The following is a 12,591-nucleotide window of genomic DNA, read 5'->3' as shown; positions in this document are numbered from 1 at the left end:
GTGTGGCCCTAAAAAAAAAAAAAAATAGTAACAGGTCCCCCACCTCCAGGCTCTGAATTGGGGGCAGGTGGGCAGCAGTCCTAGCAATCCCCCTTATCCCTGATTGACCAGTTCTGTTTCCCTAATCCCATACACGCCTTGTCCTCTTCTGCCCCCAGAGCAGAAAGTCATGCTGTCCTCTGTCTCCTCTCCAGACCAGCCCAAGCAGCCAGAGGTCCAACCTCTGCTCCCCTTGAACTATGCCTTCCTGTCTGTCCTCCCCTCCCCACAACTCTTAGCCTTTTTCCAGGCCAGGCCTTGGGGCAGCACCTCTGACCCCACAGCCAATCTCGCCCCCCCCACCCCCAGAGTTCCCATCCTGCTTGCAAATGCCACTGCACTCTCTCTTCCTTTCATGCCGGATGTTCCCACTGAGTCAGATTCCTCTAATGTTCCCAGCAACAGTGACGCACCCAGGCTACACACACACACACACACACGCACACACTCCTTCTCTCACCCTCTCCACATGCTGCCTACTGAGTTCCAGCCTAGCTTCTGAAGGCCAAGGGCAGGGCCTTGGTGGGTGGCACTGGGGTCTCCCATCACCATGGTTGGAGCTGGAAGTCCCGCAGAGCACCAGAGGGGGAGAAGCAGCTGAGACCTAATGTTCTCCATAGTCTTTAGAACCCAGCTCCCCAAACCAGATCTGGGTGTCGGGGGTATTGTAGACAGAGGAGGCTGCAGGGGTGATGCAGGGTCTGCCTGTCCCCCTCGCTCCTGCTCCCGGCCCGGGTTGGGTCAGGACAGCAGCAGGGAGCAGGGAGGGTAACCTAGCTCTTCCTGAAGAGTCTACAGAGAAAGCCTCCCTGAACCTAGTGGCAAAGGCCTCCCCACTGGGCATGCTGAAGGCCCACGTGACCAAGACGAACCAATAGGGCCCCACAGTTGCCGACCATGCACTTCCCAAGTGTTACTCCTAACATGGCGCGATTCAGAGCCGGCCGCACATTCTACTATTTTCTCGAGTCTGTGGTGTGCCTATCTGCTCCCCACTGGAAGCTCTCCGAGGGCAGGAATGGGGTGCCCAGGGCCTCTACATCCCCAGGGCCTGTTATGGGGCCCTTGCAAACTATGGAACCTTCCTCGTGTCTGCGGAATAAATACACAGGTGAGTAACCCATGCTGTCCTCCGACGGCTGTGTATAGGCTGTGGCTGCCTTTCCCTCCATCCAGAATGCACAGAGAGGCGGTGGGTGTAAAGTCCCTAAGAGGGAAATTTCTTTCCAGACTGTTGGGCTGGTGTGACCAGCATGTTGTTCCCCAGGTGAGACCCTGACTCTGTTACTCTGTCACCACTAGAGGGCAGCAGAGTTATAAAATCTAGCTGCGAGGCTCTCTCCCCCTCTCCCTTCTGCTCCCCAGCTCCTCTCCCGCAATTCTCCATACCCCCCACCTCCCAAATTCACCAGACTAGAGAAGCTAAGCATTGTAGAAGCTTTACTTTATTGGAAAAAAAAAAAAAGGAATATGACCAGTATCAATGAGGACGCAGGTTCCCCATCTCTGGCCGCACTCAGTAGGTTAAATGATACAGCGTTGCCGTGAGCTGTGGTGTGGGTCGCAGATCCCGCATTGCTGTGACTGTGGTGTAGGCTGGCTGCTGTAGCTCCGATTGGACCCCTAACCTGGGAACTTAAATATGCCGCAGGTGTTCCCCTGCCCAGGCTACACAACCTCTCCTTAGTGGCACAGAGGAGACTAACAGCCAGGCACCTGTCTGCCTGTCCTGTGCCCTTTCCCTGGCTGTGTCAACAACAGTTTCTATGGACCCTTCATTCTGAGCCCTCCCTCTTTCCACCCTGACCTCCGGGTCATATCTGTCCCCTGGCTGGTCCCCCACCTCAGGAGGCCTGCCACCTGGCCCATAGACCCAGCCCTGAGGACATGATGGCCACAAGTCTGGGGATTCCCACTGAGGAAAGAAGGGGAGGGAGGCCTGCAGGGAGGAAAGACCCTCTGGACTATACACTGAGACTGGGAGCATAGACCCGGGCAGAGGCTCTGCCCATGGGGCCTGCACTGCTCAGACCTCCTTCCCTGTACCTGGACGATGGCTGATCTACAAAATATGACTGCTCTGCCCTTGCCCTTCACCTCAACCTTGTCATAAGATGGGATAGAGTGGGATGCTGGATTCCAATGAATTTCCCCCCTCACTGGCTATGTGACTTTAGGCAAGTCCCTTATCTCTCTGGTCCTCATCTGTAAAATGCGGTGTGCCTATTTCACCGAGTCACTGGCAGATGAAATGAAAAAACACAGTAACAGCTGTATCTGGAACAACATGTGATGGAGAATAAAGCTCAAAATAATTTTTTCTTGCCTCAGGTACCTGTGATGGCCACCTTTTGGATGTTACCCCCCTGCCCCAGCCTCCTTTGAGGGACCCCAGAGGCCACCTCCCAACAGCCCACTGGGGCCTGAACACATTGAAGAACTCTGGGATATGGAGATCATTTGTGACCTGATAGCAGAGATCACCTCAGCATTGTCACTGTGTGCAGTATATCCTTCCAGGCCAGGCCCCTGCCCCACCCTCTCCAGGGAGTCCTCCCTGCTACTCCCCTCCCCCACACCCCATCCCCTCTGCAATCCTAGACTCTGGCTGCCATCTGTCTCCAGCTAGAGGTCACTGGTGCCACCTGCCAGCTCTGGGTGAGTGGATACATGCTGAGGAAGAGGGGAGCAAGTCTGGATCCCATGAGAACCTGGCTACTAGGCAGGTGGCCCTTCAAACAGGAAGGGGCCAGAGGGTGACTTAAACACAGTGTTCCTTTCCCACAAACCCATATCACCCCCACGCCCCACTGGGGCCACTTCCCAGCTCGAGAAACTACTGTCCAGGGTTTCTGCTGTGGCACAATGGGATTGGCAGCACCTCTGGAGCACTGGAGGCAAGTTCAATCCCTGGCCCTGCATTGCCACAGTTGTGGCATGGATCATAGCCGTGGCTCACATCTGATCCCTGGCCAGGAACTTCATATGCCATGGGACAGCCAAAAAGGAAATTACTGTCCTGATTCCTATTGATTCAAGGTTCAGTGCAGGCCTCTGGTCAGGCTAGGCGTGGCCCTGAGTGTAGAGGACTGCGTACATGATGGAAGAGCTCCAAGTGACAGGGCCGTTCTGTGCCCTACCACTCTCAAGAACACGCATGCCAGAGCAAGGCCTTTTGAAACATCAGGGGGCAAAGGGTGAACCCTGGTGTGGGACTGGAGCCCGGGGCTACTTCACCTGACCCCAATCAATGTCAATGAGGGAACAGAAGGTGAAGACCCAGGCACCTGAGGCCACATTAGCCTGAGGTTAGGGCAGCCTAGGACTCAGATCACCTGAGGAGTTTTCTAGGCCATAAGCATGGGTGGTGGGGGTTAAGCAAGACTCAGCATGGGGATGGCAGCCGGAGTATTGCAGGAATGCAGCCTGAGAGGCTATGGTGGCTTCTTACCAGGTAAGAGAATGTGAGGTCAGGGGAGGTCACTGAGGGGGCAGAGGAGTCCAGAGGGGCTCACTGAAGCTTTTACAGCAGGGGTCAGAGGAGGCCCTGCAATGGTTTAGGAAGCCGGGGAGAAGGCTGGATCCAGATCCTGAAGGGAGGGGTCTGCACCAGCCCCGGGGTGGGGTGTCCAGGGAAGAGTAAGCAGGAGGACTTTGGGGAGCCTCAGAGCATCAGCATGGGGAAGTAGGGTTTCAAGTGGGGAAGGGGCTGCCAAGACAGCACTGAGGCTCAGGCCTGAGCCCTTGTGCATGTAGGGAGCAGGCCAGGCTTGCCGGCATGTGCTCCTTTCTCTGGGCAGGCAGAGAGGCTGGCAGGCCGGCTGGGAAAAGACACACTGTGCCCACCTTGAAGCTTCATCACCTGGGCCTCTCCCAGGAGGGAGGTGTGGGTAGGGTATGGAGAGGGAAAAGGTCTGGCACAGTTTTGAGGGGTGAGAACAGAAGCCCAACAGGAGGCTGGGGGGATTGGAGAAGGCTGGCTGGGTCCTGCTGAGAAGAGGAAAGGGCCTTTGGAATGGCAGGGGCTGGCATGCCCCCTCTCAGGCTGGTGTCACTGGGCTTAGAGGCTTCAAGGGTAGGAGAAGGCAACCAGGGTGAGAGAGAGCAGGCTGAAGTGCCTGAGTCACCACAGTCACCACAGAGAAGAAGAAGCCACGGGGGAGGGGAGGGGGTGACCAACTGTCCAGTTTGCCTGGAAGTGGCCCCATCTCAGCACTGAAAGTCCTGTGTCCAGAACTCCCCTCAGTCCTAGGCAGACCTGAATGTTCAGTCACTTTATGGGGAAAGAGGCTGTGGCCAGATGCTAGGGCAGGGAGGGAACCTCTCAGGAGTCTGTCCGTGAAATACTGAGAGACGCCAAAGGCCGAAGGTGGAACTGTATCTGGCAGAGAGATCCCAGTGTGAGCAAAGGAAAGAATGATGAGGCCAGGAAGACAAATAGGTCATCAGTGCTGATACTGATAATCATAATGACACCTTGCACTCACAGCTCACGCTGCCAAAGCCTTCACACACCTGATGTCAGTTGATCTCAGCAAGTGTTGAAATATGTGAATTAGCCAGTGCTGGTGTTATTCGCTTTTCTTCAGGGTCAGTGATCTGCCCAGGAGCCTCCGAGTTGGGGTGGGGGCCTCCCACTGCACCTGCCCCAGCCCTGCAGCACTCCCTCCAGCCCCGGCCAGGGTCAGCCACCTCTGCCCTCCTGCCACCAGAAACCTGTTCACCCAAATCCTGCAAAGGCGCCTGGCTGTTCTGCTTCCCTCCCCACCCCACAGGACAGCCCAGGAGCAGGGGCCTTGCTGGCTCTGCTAACAGGGATTAGGGGGTCACAGAGAGAGCTGCCATCCTGCCTTTTGACCTTCACCATCAGTCTACACCCTCCCTGAGACCGCCCCCACTCCAGCCTCTACCGCTCCCAGAGATGCCCTCAGCCTCTCCTCTCCCTGAGCCCAGACATGTCGTTTCTTGCTTCCAGAGTACCTTTCCAGCAGGGAAAGGCCACCATTCTCCACGAGGCAAAAAATCCAAGCCCTTTGTGAGCACTTAACTCTCTGTAAGGCATGGTGCCAGACCACACATGATCGAGGCTCTCTACAGCATCTTAGGATTGTGTAGCCAGGCGCCCATGAACTTCATACTCTGCTATAAATTAACCCCAGTGTGCTGCGGTGGGCATCCTCCTCACCTCCCAAAGGCCTCCGCCCCACCCAGACCCTCATATTCTCCTCACTTCTCTGTCCACCCCGTAAAGATGGGTCTACCTCCTACCACCTGCCTGCCATGACCTGGACCCCGATCCCAGACCCTGTCTACTGAGATGGTGAGAACCAAGGTCCTGAACCTCCAGATCACAGAGCATTAGCCCCCACCGCCCTCGGCCCTGGAGCTCCTCCTTCCCTCCCTCCAGGGGTGGGGTTCCATGAAGACACAGCCCTCTCCTTTCAGCTTCCTGCCAAAGGCTGGGGCTGGGGTGAGGAGGGCATGTCATCAGTGACCCCAAAAACGGGAAGAGGAAGATGCCTGGAAGAGAAATGCTGAACGCTGGTGAGGGCAGAGCGTGGTGTCTGCCGGTTGTACCATTTAGCAACAAGGACTGGAGAGTGCTCCCACTCAGGCACGGTACCTTTGTAAACCTCCCCTGCTCCCTGCCCTGGCTCCCCAAAGGCTCACAGAAAATATGTGCCTGTTGGATTAATAACTCCCCACTTACTTGTAAACCAAATCCTTTGCCGGCAATGTTACCAAAGCAGGATGCAATTTCTTAGAACAGCATTCCTGAAAAGAGAGAAAACATAAGGTGAAGAAGAGGCCCCAGGCTCTAGATTCACAAGGCCCAATTGGGACTGACTAGACACTGGCTGGGTGGCCTCCGAAGGCCTGGCTTTATTAGAAATCTATAAAAGAGAGGAAGAAAACACCTATCTCCAAGAGCTGATGTGAGATAATAGATTATTTTTTGATTCAGTGAATTTCTTTATAGTTGTACAGCCATCAACACAACCTAATTTTAGAATATTTCCAACCCAAACCCCCAGTCTATCCCTCCCACCCCAACCTGTGTCCTTTGGTAACCATAAGTTTTTCAAAGTCTGTAAGTCTGTTTCTGTTCTGCAAATATGTTCATTTTGTCCTTTTTTTAGGTGTTAGCACTTGATTTTTATGTCTCCCTAACTTCACTTACCATGAAAATTTCTAAGTCCATCCATTTTTGCTGCAAATGCCATTATTGCTTTCCTTTTAATGGTTGAGTAATATTCCATTGTGTATATGTACCACATCTTCTTTATCCACTCCTCTGTCATGGACATTTAGGTTGCTTCCATGTCTTGGCTGATAATTGATATTTTATTTTATTTATTATTATTATTATTATTTTTTGTCCTTTTGCTATTTCTTGGGCCGCTCCCGCGGCATAGGGAGGTTCCCAGGCTAGGGGTCAAATTGGAGCTGTAGCCGCAGGCCTACGCCAGAGCCACAGCAACGCAGCATCCGAGCCGTGTCTGCAACCTACACCACAGCTCACGGCAACGCCGGATCATTAACCCACTGAGCAAGGGCAGGGACCGAACCCGCAACCTCATGGTTCCTAGTTGGATTCGTTAACCACTGCGCCACGACGGGAACTCCCTGATAATTGATATTTTAAAAGAACCTGAGGAATTCCCTCATGGGGTGAGCGGGTTAAAGATCCAGCGTTATCACTGCTGTGTGGCATGGGCTTAATCCCTAGCCTGGAATCTTCCATGTGCTGCAGACTTGGTCAAAAAGAAAAAAAAATAAAAGAACTGAACACATAGCAATACTTTCCTTTCCTCCCCACCCCATGGAAATAAGAGAGAATCACTATTTTCATCTTATCCATTTTCCCAGTTGTTTTTTTCTTTCTTTTTTTTTCTTTTTTTCTTTTTGTCTTTTTCTAGGGCCAGACCCACTGCATATGGAGGTTCCCAGGCTAGGGGTCTAATCGGAGCTGTAGCTGCCAGCCTGCGCCACAGCCACAGCCACACCAGATCCAAGCCATGTTTGCGACCTACACCACAGCTCACAGCAACGCCAGATCCTTAACCCACTGAGCAAGGCCAGGGAACAAACCTGCAACCTCATGGTTCCTAGTTGGATTTGTTAACCACTGAGGCATGATGGAACTCCCTAGTTGTTTTCTTCTGTTTTTACAGCTCTTGTTGAGCAAAATGATATACCAGAAACAGCACAAATTGTACAAATGTGATGAGTTTTGCCATGTGTTTACTTCATGAAGCTATCAGCACAGTCAAGATAATGAACACATCCACCAAACCCCAAAGTTTCCTTGATTCCCTTTCCAATGACTCCCTCCAGCATCTCCCCCTTCACACCACACTGTCCTCAGGCTACCTCTGATCTGCTGGCACTACCAATTTTTCACATTTTCTAGAATTGTACACCATTCTAGAATTTTATAGACAATTGTACTGTATTGTATTTTCTTTTTTTTTAAGGGCCACACTGGCAGTATATGGAAGTTCCCAGGCCAGGGATGGAATCCGAGCTACAGCTGCCAGCCTACACCACAGCCATAGCAACGCAAGGGATCCAAGCCTCATCTGCAACCTATACCGCAGCTCACAGCACCACTGGATCACCCACCCACTGAGTGAGGCCAGGGATCGAAATCTGCATCCTCGTGGAACCTAGTAGGATTCTTTTCCTCTGTGCCACAACAGGAACACCCAGGTAGGTAACTTTTTAAAAATCCAGTTCAGCCAGGCTTTTTATAGGAGAGCCTGGAGACAGTGGCTGGTTTAATTTCTCTGCTTCCTCCTGCATGTTTGTGATTTCACATGGTCCTTGTTGTCCTTGATTGAAACAGGAGCCGACAGAGCCCCTTCGCCTAGCTGAGGGTGGGAGTCCCAGCTGGCCTCAGTTTCATCCAGCATGGGGAGCCCACGGTGGGCAGCCAGAGGGCAGCCAACATGGGAGAGATCCCCCTTCTCCTTTTTCTGGAAAAAAAAGATTTTTAGAAAAAAATATGTAAAAAAGAGGAGTTCCCATTGTGGCGCAACAGAAATGAGTCCAACTAGTAACCACGAGGTTACAGGTTCGATCCCTGGCCTTGATCAGTGGGCTAAGGATCCAGCATTGCATGAGCTGTGGTGTAGGTCACAGACGAGGCTTGGATCTTGCATTGCTGTGGTTGTGGCTGCCTGCTGTAGTTCCAATTTGACCCCCTAGCCTGGAACCTCCATATGCTGTGGGTGTGGGCTTAAAAGGAAAAATAAACAGAAAATACACAAAATATAAACTACAGTAATGGAGACCAGTTCTTAGCCAACAATAATTCAATAATTACATTCCAACCTTGCCTTCATTCACCAGATTTTTTTTTTTTTTTGCCACACCTATGGCATGCAGAAATTCCCCAGGCCAGGGATCAAATCTGCATTACAGCATTAACTCAAGCCACAGAAGTGACAATGCCAGATCCTTAACCTGCTGTACCACCAGGGAACTCCCATTCACCATATTTTTACTGGGCACCTGCTAAGTGCCAGGAGATCTGCTGAGGGCTGGTCCTTGGGATACAAAGGTAAGCAGACAGTCCTGTGGAGCAGGAACAGGAGAGGAAAGGATGCAGGGAGAGAGAGGAACTTGTAATAGGGTCACCCAGTCTGTCTGCAGAGGTCTAAGGGAGGCCAGTGTGACCAAAACACACAGAGCAAAGGGGTGTTGCACACAGCAGAGGCCAAAGGGGTCAGAGGGGCCAGGCCACAGAGGCTTGCAGAGTGCAAAGTGAGCTGGCGGCCTGGACTGCAAAACCCTAGGCTCCCCCCATGCTTGTCAGCATTCTACCTGGAAATAATCTCTTTTCTTCTTTTTCTTTTTTTCATTTTTCCATGTCCTGGATATGTATTCTTTTTGTTTGTTTGTTTTGCCATACCCCAAATCATGTGGAAGTTCCAGGGCCAGAGATCTAACCTTCACCACAGCAGTGACAATGCTGGTTCTTAACCTGCTGAGTCACCAGGGAACTCCTGGAAACTTATTAATTTTATCTCCAGTTTGTGTCTGCAACGTACACCACAGCTCGAGGCAACACCGGATCTTTAACCCACTAATCGAGACCAGATATTGCACCCTCATCTCATGGATCCTAGTTGGGTTAGTTAACCTCTGAACCACAAAGGGAACGCCCCCTGCAGTTCCAATTTAAAACTGCTTTAAATGGAAGTATAGGAGTTCCTGTTGTAGCTCAGCAGTAACTAACCCGACTAACATCCATGAGGACTTGGGTTCAATCTCTGTCCTCCCTCAGTGGGTTAAGGATCTGGCATTGCCATGAGCTGTGGTATAGGCTGGGAGAAGCAGCTCCAATTCAGTCCCTAGCCTGGGAACCTCCATATGCTGTGGGTGTACCATAAAAAGACAAAAAAAGAAAAAAATCAAAGTATATAATTATTATTTAAAAATTTTTTTTGCTTTGTAGGGCCACACTCACAGAATATGGACGTTCCCAGCCTAGGGGGTCTAATCGGAGGCACATCTGCCAGCCTACACCACAACCACAGCATGCACAGGATCTGAGCCGCGTCTGCGACTTACACCATAGCCCACGGCAATGCTGGATCTTTAACCCACTGAGTGAGGCTAGGGATCAAACTTGCGTCCTCATGGATGCTAGTCAAATTTGTTTCCGCTGTGCCACAACAGGGACTCCTCAAAGTATCTTTATAGAGTAGTCTACACCTGTTACTCTCATAGCCCATATTTGTCCATCCCCCCTTTGGTAAACACAAGTTTGTTTTTTTTTTCCGGGTGACTCATTCAATTTTTACTCTCAGGCTAGTGCCCTGAGCTGGAGCAACACCTATGAGAACTCAGGCCTGGGGCTTGGTGCCCAGGGCAGAATCCACAGGCCCCTCCACAAAGGTCACTATTTTCTCCTCCACTTTCCATTATTCTCCTCTTTCTATTATTAGCAGGTGATAATCCCATCTGTTTTGTATGAGTCAGTGAGTTAACTGAAGAGTGTGAGGCACCTCATGGCCTGGCATTCAGTAGGAGCCCCACAAGTGTTTAGAGCTGGCCCCTGGATGCTAAACAGCTTCGCCAGGGTTTAGGCCCCCTGCCTGGGTTATGTGGCATCTTGTCACCTGCACACACACATGCCTGCATGCATGTATACCCTGCTTCCAGCTGCTCTTTGCCCAGTTAAAGATTAGCCCAGTCTGCCTCATTCCTCCACACCCTCTGTCCATGACCCTCCCAGGGCACCTGACCTATCCCATCCCCTCCCCACCCTTTACAAATACGCCTGAGCTCCTGAGGACAGTCAGAACCTCTCCAGCCTCCCGCTCCCTGCTCTGCACGGTCAGGTAAGGACTTGGCTCTGCTGGCTGTGGAAAGGGGACCGGAGTAGCTCTGTGAGCATCTGTTGTGGGTTTGTGTGATCATGGTCTCCCCGGGTATGTGTGTTTATGTACTGAATTGGTATCTGTGCCTCTGTGTCTCTTTGTGTGGGTGTCTTGAGTATGTATGTTGGTCTGTGTCTTTCATAAATGCGATGTGGGTCTGTGTGCTGTGTGTCTGTGGATCTGCCTAGGTGCCTACCCCTGCCCTGCCCCCACTCCTGGGCCAAGCTCTGCCTGCTCTCTACCTGAGTTATCATTGAATTTATAGCCTCTTGGGAGTTCCCTCCATGGCATAGTGGGTTAAGAATCTGACTGCAGCGGCTCAGGTTGCTGCAGAGGGACGTGTTTGATCCCTGGCCCAGAATAGAAGCTCTAGTATTGCTGCAGCTTTGGTGTAGTTCACAGCTGTGGCCTGGATTCGGTCCCTGGCCCAGGAACTTCCGTATGCTGTGGATGCAGCCATTAAAAAAAAAAAATTATATCCTCTGACATGTCAGGCAGAGGAGTGTCGCTGAGTGTTGAGGGGACTGCATTAGTTCCTTTCCAGAGCCACCAACACTTATCCCTCAAGTACCATGGCGTGACCTGGGGAGAAACAGTCCAAGGCTTTTTATTATATTTTATTGAGGTATAATTAACATTAAATTAATTTCAGGAGTACAACTGTTTGTACCTTTGACCCAGGCCCCACCCTCTGTATCTATGAGCTGGAGGGTTTGGTTTTTTTGTCTGAGAAATTATTTTTAGATTCCACACATAAGTGAGACTATGTGGTACTTGTCTTTGTCTGACGTATTTTGCTTAACTTAATACCCTCAGGGTCCATCCACACTGTTGCAAATGGCAGGATTTCATTCTTTCTTACAGCTGAATGATATTCATTGTGTATAATAATACACTTAACCATTCATCTGTTGACAGACACTTAGGTTGTTTCCACATCTTGGCTGTTGTAAATAATGCTGCAATGAACATGGGGGTGCATTTATCTTTTCAAGTTAACCTCAAGCACCATGGCGTGAGCTGGGGAGAAGCAGTCCAAGGCCTTTTATTATTTTATTGAGGTACAAGTAACTATAACATTAAATTGGTTTCAGGTGTACAACCTTCTGTGCCTTTGACCCAGGCCTCACCCTCTATCTATAAGCTGGAGGGTTTGTTTTTTGTCTGAGGAATTTTTTTAGATTCCACACATAAGTGAGACTATATGGTACTTGTCTTTCTCTGTCTGACATATTTTCTCTTAGCTTAATGTCCTTAGGGTCCATCCACACTGTTGCAAATGGCAGGATTTCATTCTTTCTTACAGCTGAATGATAATCATTGTGTGTAATATACACCTAACCATTCATCTGTTTTTTGGGTTTTTTTTTTTTTTTTTTTGACTCTTTTAGGGCCACACACACAGCATATAGAGGTTCCCAGGCTAGGCGTTGAACCGCTGGCCTAAGCCACAGCTATAGCAATGCCAAATCCTTAACTCACTGAGCGAGGCCAGGGGTCGAACCTGCATCCTCATGGATCCTAGTCAGATTTGTTTCCACTGAGCCATTACGGGAACTCCAACCATTCATCTGTTGACAGACATTTAGGTTGTTTCCACATCTTGGCTATTGTAAATAATGCTGCAGTGAACATGGGGGTGCATTTATCTTTTTAAGTTAGTGTTTTTGTTTTCTTTGGATAAATACCCAGAAATGGAGTTACTAGATCATATGGTATTTCTCTTTTTAATTTTTTGAGGAACCTCCATACTGTTTTCCACAGTGGCTGCATCAGTTAACATTCCCTTTTGTCCACATTCTCGCTAACACTTATTTCTTGTCTTTTGGATGAACAGGTGTGAGGTGATATCTCATTGTGGTTTTGGTTTTCATTTCCCTGATAATTACTAATGTTGAGACTTTTTCATGTACCTGTTGGCCATTTGTATGTTGTCTATGTAAAAATGTCAGAGTCTCTGCCCATTTTTTATTTTTTATTTATGTGTTTTTGGTTTTTAGGGCTGCACCCGTGGCATATGGGGGTTCTCAGGCTAGGGGTTGAATCGTAGCTGTAGCTGCCAGCCTACACCACAGCCATAGCCACTTGTGATCCGAGCCACATCTGTAACCTACACCATAGCTCACAGGAAAGCCGGATCCTTAACTCACTGAGCAAAGCC

At 50.3% G+C, this 12,591-nt stretch overlaps 1 protein-coding gene and 1 long non-coding RNA gene across 2 annotated transcripts in view; both read left to right on the top strand.

Moving 5' to 3' along the window:
• LOC110261415 lies at positions 973–2,536 on the top strand. The gene is made up of 2 exons (XR_002345440.1): positions 973–1,150; positions 2,371–2,536. It is a non-coding gene; the product is annotated as an uncharacterized LOC110261415 (long non-coding RNA).
• Positions 10,100–12,591, top strand: part of DISP2 (dispatched RND transporter family member 2) — a 30,872-nt gene continuing 28,380 nt past the window's right edge. The window contains exon 1 of the mRNA XM_005659749.3: positions 10,100–10,391. The gene's annotated coding sequence lies outside the window, so the exon portion shown is untranslated. The remainder of the gene's footprint in view (positions 10,392–12,591) is intronic.

The sequence above is a fragment of the Sus scrofa genome, chromosome 1 (assembly GCF_000003025.6).
Source record: "Sus scrofa isolate TJ Tabasco breed Duroc chromosome 1, Sscrofa11.1, whole genome shotgun sequence".
In the NCBI taxonomy this organism is placed as follows: Eukaryota; Metazoa; Chordata; class Mammalia; order Artiodactyla; family Suidae; genus Sus; species Sus scrofa.
Note: the sequence above shows the minus strand (reverse complement) of the source record. Positions and strands in the feature narration are given on the sequence as shown.